Source organism: Eumetopias jubatus, unplaced genomic scaffold (genome assembly GCF_037043125.1).
Source record: "Eumetopias jubatus isolate StellerSeaLion01/CBP00866 unplaced genomic scaffold, mEumJub1_p1.0 scaffold_4, whole genome shotgun sequence".
Classification (NCBI taxonomy): domain Eukaryota; kingdom Metazoa; phylum Chordata; class Mammalia; order Carnivora; family Otariidae; genus Eumetopias; species Eumetopias jubatus.
The window spans coordinates 140,117,326-140,124,093 of NW_028274810.1; the positions used below are offsets into that span (position 1 = coordinate 140,117,326).

The 6,768-nt window shown below is 34.4% G+C and overlaps 1 non-coding gene across 1 annotated transcript; it reads right to left on the minus strand.

The window, feature by feature from the left end:
* Positions 1-5,507: 5,507 nt before the first annotated feature.
* On the minus strand, positions 5,508-5,617 carry LOC114216929 (U6 spliceosomal RNA). Its single transcript, XR_003610879.1, has one exon. It is a non-coding gene; the product is annotated as a U6 spliceosomal RNA (small nuclear RNA).
* Between the last annotated feature and the right edge of the window lie 1,151 nt (positions 5,618-6,768).

The window sequence follows — 6,768 nt, forward strand, 5'->3', positions numbered from 1 at the left end:
CAACTAATTGCTCTTTGTAACTAAAAATTTTTTTTTCCTTATCATCCTGAGAATTCCCTTGATTTTGTCCTGTATTAGATTCTAGGTTTCCTGAATACTCCGTATTTCTTTTTCTCCTTTCCTTTCCTTTCCTTCCTTTCCTTTCTTCCTTTCATCCTTTCTTGTTTTGTACTTTTGTATTTCCTGGGAAAATGTATATGCAAGGTAATTTTTTTTTTGAGATTTGACAAGACTGAAATTCTCCTTATTTTGCCCTAATATGTGATATATGGTTTATGAGGGTATAGAATGCTAGGGTGTAAATTCCTTTTCCTGAATTGTTTTTCTTTCCTTTTTTTCTTGAGCTATATTGAGTTTTATTGAGATATAATTCTATGTATCATTGTATAAGTTTAAGGCGTACCCCATGATGATTTGAAACACTTATATTTTGCAAAATGATTACCACAATAAGGTTAGTTAACACCTCCATCACCTCACATAATTACCTTTTTTTTGTTTGTGGTGAGACTATTTAAGATCTACTGTCTTAGCGAGTTTCAAGAGTATAATACGGTGTTGTTAACTGTAGTCACAAGGCTGTACATGAAATCCCCAAGACTTAATTATCTTATTTTTTTTAAGATTTTATTTATTTCAGCGAGAACAAGAATGAGAGCACCTGAAGGTCGGGGCAGAGGGAGACAGAGAGAAGTGGGCTCCCCACTGAGCAGGGATCTTGACCCCTAGAACCCTTGGCTCCATCCCAGGCCCCTGGGATCATGACCTGAGCCAAAGGCAGATGCTTAATGACTGAGCCACCCAGGCGCCCCCATATAGTAGTTCTATATATTTTTAATTTTTTTGAGGAAACTCCGTAGTGTTTTCCACTGTGGTTGTACCAGTTATTACTCCTATTGACAGTGCAAAAGGATTCCCTTTTCTTTATATCTTCACCAATGCTTTTGTTAGATGCTATCTCGTTGTGGTTTTGATTTGCATTTCCTTGATGATTAGTGATGTTGAGAATCTTTCAAGCACTTGTTGGCCATTTGTATATCTTCTTTGGAAAAGATGGTTTAGGTCCTCTGCACATTTTTTAATTGGATTGTTTGGTTTTTTGCTACTGAGTTATATGAGTTCTTTTTATATTAGGGATATTAACCCCTTATTGGATAGATGATTTGCAAATATTTTCTCACATTCCATAGGTTACCTTTTCATTTTGCTCACTCTTTCTTTTGCTGTGAAGAAAGCCTTTTAGCTCGATATAGTCTCAGCTTGTTTATTTTCACTTTTGTTGCTTGTGTTTTTGATGCCAAAAAATTGTCTGGAGGACCAATTCCAAGGAAGATTTTTCCTATTTTTTCTCTTAGTATTTTTATGTTTTTAGGCTTATTTTAAGATCTATAATCTATTTCAAATTAATTTTTGTGAGTGGTTAAGTAGGGCTCTAATTTCATTCTTTGGAATGTGATTGTCCAGTTTTCCCATCACCATTTATGGAAGAGACTGTCCATTCCCTATTGAGTGTTCTTGACTTTTTTATCAAATATTAGTTGACTCTATATGTGAGGAAATGGTTTCTGGGCTCTTTATTCAGTTTCATTGGTCTATATGTCTGTTTTATGCTAATACCATATTATTTGTTTTTGTTTTTGTATTTTTTGCTATAGCTTTGTTAATTTAGTTTGAAATCAGGAAGTTTGTTGCTTTCAGCTTTGCTCTTCTTTCTCAGAATTGTTTTGGCTATTTAGGGTCTTTTTATGGTTCCCTTATGAATTTTAGGATTGTTTTTTCTATTTCTTTAAAAATGCTATTGGAAATTTGATAGAGATTGAATTGAATTTATGACTTTGGGTAGTATGGACATTAAAAAAAATATTAATTCCTCCAATTCATGAACATGGGATGCCCCGTGGCATTCCTACGACAGAGTGGTCACGCAGGTCTCGGCATTCCAAAGGCCTACACCCTTCTTTGAAATCTTCCCTTGCCCCCAGCGTCCTCCATGTTACATTTTGGCAAGCCAGGTATTATGGATGATTTCATACTCTACATTAACTCCAACATTTGTGTCTTCTTCAGTTTCATTCATTGATATCCTATAATTTTAAATGTACAGATATTTTGGGGTGCCTGGTCGGTTCTGTCGGTTGTGTCCAACTCTTGATTTTGGCTCAGATCATGATCTCAGAGCTGAAGGATCAAGCCCTGCGTCGGGCTCCACACTGAGTGCAGAGTTTGCTTGTCCCTCTTCTTCTGCTCCTCCCCCTACTCATTCTCTCTCTAAAATAAATAAAAATAAAAAATCTAAATGTACAGATATTTTATCTCCTTGGCTAAATTTATTCCTAAGTATTTTTATGCTACTATAAATGGGATTGTTTTCTTATATTTTCAGGTAGTTTTTTGTTAGTTTATAAAAATGCAACTGATTTTTGTGTGTTGATTATAGGACCTGCAACTTTATTGAATATTTGTATTAGTTCCAACAGTTTTTAGTGAAGGCTTTAGACATTTCCATGTATAAAATCATATCTTCTGCAAACAATTTTACTTCTTTCTTTCTTATTTGGAGGTCTTTCCTTTCATTTTCTTGACTAATTGCTCCAGGTAGGGTATCAGCTTTATGTTGAATAGGAATGGTAAAAGTGGGTGCCCTTGTCTTATTCCTGACCTTAGAGGAAAGGCTTTCAGCCTTTCATCATTGGGTATGATGTTAGCTGTGGGCTTGTCATATATGACCTTACTTATGTTGAGGAACATTCCTTCTATATTCAAATTTTTGTGAGTTTTTACCATGAAGGATGATTAATTTTGTCAAATGCTCTTTCTGCATCAATTAAGAAAACCATATGATTTTTATCTTTCATTCTATTAGTGTAGTATATCACAGTTATTTATTTGTGTATGTTGAACCCTTTTTGAATTCTAAGGATAAAGCATACTTGATCATGGTATATGATTCTTTTAACGTGCTGTTGAATTAAGTTGCTAATGTATTGTTGAGAATTTTTGTATCTATATTCATCAAGAATATTGGCTTGCAGTTTTCTTTTCTTGTAGTCTCATTTTCTGGCTTTCATATCAAAATAATCCTGGCCTGACAAAATGAGTTTGGGAGTGTAGACTCCTCTTCAGTTTTTTGGAAGAGTTCGAGAAATGTTGGTGTTAATGTTTGGTAGAATTCACCAGTGAAACCATCTGCTCCTGAGCTTTCCTTTGTTGGGAGGTTTTTGATTGTTAATTCTTCCTAAAACTTTGTCTGTTCATATTTTCAGTTTCTTTATTAGTCAGTCTTGGTAGACTGTATGTTTCTAGGAATTTATCCATTTCTGCTAGGTTATCCAATTTGTTGGCATATAGTTGTTCATTGTAGTGTCTTATGATTCTTTTGAACTTCTGCATCATCCATTGTAATGCCTCATCTTTCATTTCAGGTTTTCTTTACTTGAGTCTTCTCTCTTTTTTTCTTAGTCTAGCTAAAGGTTTGTCAATTTACATTTCAGAAAACCAGCTCTTAGTTTCATTGATTTTTTTTCCTATCCCTCTTTTTCTCTCTATTTCATTTATTTCTACTCTGAGCATTACTGTCTCTCCTTCTGCTAACCCTGGGCTTACTTATTCTTTTCTAGTTCTAGTTCCTTTAAGATATAAAGTTGGATTGTATATTTGAGATCTTCCTTTTTTCTTCATGTAGTCATTTATCACTATAAACTTCCCTTTTAGAACTGCTTTTGCTCCATTCCATAAGTTCTGGTACGCTGTTTCATCTTCCTTTGTTTCAAGATATTTTTTAATTTCTCTTTTGATTTCTTTGATCTATTGGTTATTTAGGAGTGTGTTAATGCCACATAATTATGGATTTTTTCCATTTTCCTATTGTTATTGATTTCTATCTATTATGAAGAGATATTTCTAACCTAATAATATGATTTTAGTCTTAAATTTGCTAAGGCTTGTTTTGTGACCTTGCATATGTTCTATCCTGGAGGAAATTGTGTGTGCACTTGAGAAGAATGTGTATTCTGCTGCTGTTGGATGGAATGTTTTGGTATATGTTTCTTGGGTATATTTGATCTAAAGCATAGTTCAAGTGCAATATTTCCTTATCAGTTTTCTGTCTGGATGATCAATCCATTATTGAAAGTAGGATACTGACATCCCTTACTATTCTATTGTTATTGTATTGTTGTCTGTTTTTCCCTTCATATCTTTTAGTATTTGTTTGATATATTTAGATCCTACAAGGTTGGGTGTATGTGTATTTTAGATTGTTATATCCTCTTGATGAATTGATCCCTTTATTATTATATAATGATCTTCTTTGTATCTTTACCACCTGTCACTTAAGGTCTATTTTAATACCAGTATAACTATTCCTGCTCTCTTTTGGTTTCTTCTTGCATGAAATAATAGTTTTCTGTTCCTTCACTTTGAACATATGTGTGTCCTTAAAACTGAAGTGAGTCTCTTGTAGGAAGCATATAGTTTGTTCTTTATGTTGTTGTTGTTCATTTTTTTCCATTCAACTACTTTGTCTTTTGATTGAAGAATTTAATTCACTTATATTTTGGATAATTATTGATAACTAAAGGCTTACTTATTCCATAATATTAATTGTTCTCTGGCTTTCTTGTAGTCTTTTTGTTCCTTTCATCCTCTTTTGCTGCCTTTGTTTGTGAATTGATGGTTTTCCATAATGATGAATGCTTTGATTCCCTTCTTTTCATCTTTGTGTGTCTGCTGTTGGTTTTTGTTCTGTGGTTATCATGAGACTTACCTAAAACATCTTATAGATATAACAATCTGTTATAAACTAACAGTAACTTAATTTCAATTACATATAAAAATTTTGCTTTGTTACTCATTTAATTTTTTTATTTCACAATATGCATCTTTTTATATTATATATTCACTAACAACTTATTATAGCTATTGCTATATTTAATACATTCATAATGTGGTTAGTAAGGTTGGTGCTCCTTTGACATGTTCCAAAGGATATTTGTATCCTTTAAATTTTTTTGCTAGAATTAAGTGGCTAGCACAGTACCATATACAATGTCATAATATCCCCAAATTGACTATATGTTTACCTTTACTAGTGTGTTGCTTATTTTCATGTTACTTATTAGTTCCCTTTCGTTGCAGCTTTAAGAACTCCTTTCAGGATTTCTTGTAAGTCAGGTCTAGTGGTGATGAACTCCCTCAGCTTTTGTTTATCTGAGAATGTCTCTATCTCTCCTTCATTTCTAAAGGACAACTTTGATCCATAGAGTATCCCACTCTCTCCTGGCCTATAAGGTTTCTGCCAAGAAACCTTCTGATAGCCTTATGGGGGTTCCTTTTTAAGTGATAAGCTTCTTTACTCTTCCTGCTTGTAAGATTTTTTGTCTTTGATTTTTGACAGCTTTTATAATGTGTCTTGGAGGATAGGTTGAATTAGGGGACCTATGAGTTTGTGAACATGGATGGCCAAATCTCTCTTCAGATGTGGAACTTTTGAGCCATTATTACTTTTTTAAAATATGGAATGTCTTGAATTTGTATGTCATCCTTGTGCAGGCAGGCACCATAGCTAACCTTCTCTGTATCATTCCAGTTTTAGTATATGTGCTAACGAAGCAAACACACAGCCATTATCTTTTAAAGTAAGTTTTCTGCCTCCATCCTTCTTTCTTCTCGACCTCCAGTAATTCTCACATTGGCTTGTTCAATGGTATCCCATAGATCACACAATGTTTCTTGACTCTTTTTAATTCTTTTTTCTTTGTTCTCTCTGAATAGATCATTTAAAAGGTCCTGTCTTCAATTTAGATTGGCTCTCTGTTGCATTTTTCATTTCATTTCATAAATGAAATGAAAGTGATCCTTTCACCTCAGAATTTGTTTTTTTTTTAATGATTTCTGTGTTTTTTTTTAACTTCTCATTTTGTTTGCACGTTGTTTTCCTGATTTCATTGAATTGTGTTTCTGTGTTTTCTTGTAGTTCACTGAGCTTTCTTAAAACAGCTATTTTGAATTCTTGATTAGGTAAATTGCAGATCTCCATGTCTTTGGGGTTGATTAATGGAAGATTATTATGATCCTTCGGTGGTGTCATGTTTCCGTGACTTTCTGTGTTCCCTGAAGTCTTGCATTGCTATCTTTGCATTTAAAGTAGCAATCACCTCCTTCATTCTTTACTGAATGACTTTGGAAAAGAATCATCTTCCTTCAGCCCTACTAGGCGTTCTGGGGCTTTCTCAGATCTTCTGTGGATACACATTGCTCCACACTTCTTGCTCCCTCTTGTGGCAGATTCTTTTTTGTTGTTGGTTGGCTTGTTTCAAGTTTTTATTTAAATTCTGGTTAGTTAACATACAGTGTAACATTCGTTTCAGGAGTAGAATTTAGTGATTCATCACTTACATATAACACCCAGTGCTCATCCCAACAAGTACCCTCCTTAATACCCATCACCCGTTTAGCCCATCCCCTGCCCACCTCCCCTCCAGCAACCCTCAGTTTCTTTTCTATAGTTAAGAGTCTGTTTTGTAGTTTGCCTCTCTCTCTCTCTCTCTGTCTCCCCCCATGTGCATCTGTATTGTTTCTTAAATTTTGTGGCAGATTCTTAAGCTTGTATGCTTTCTTTTGATCCTGCTGCACACCAGGCCTATTGCTGACAGCCACCCTTTTACTTTCTCAAAGGCGAGGCTAAGTGTTCAGTTTTGGTCTCTTCCTGGCCCATAGATACAGTCCAGCTTTATGTGCATGCTCACTACTTGTCTGCCAAAGTTCACT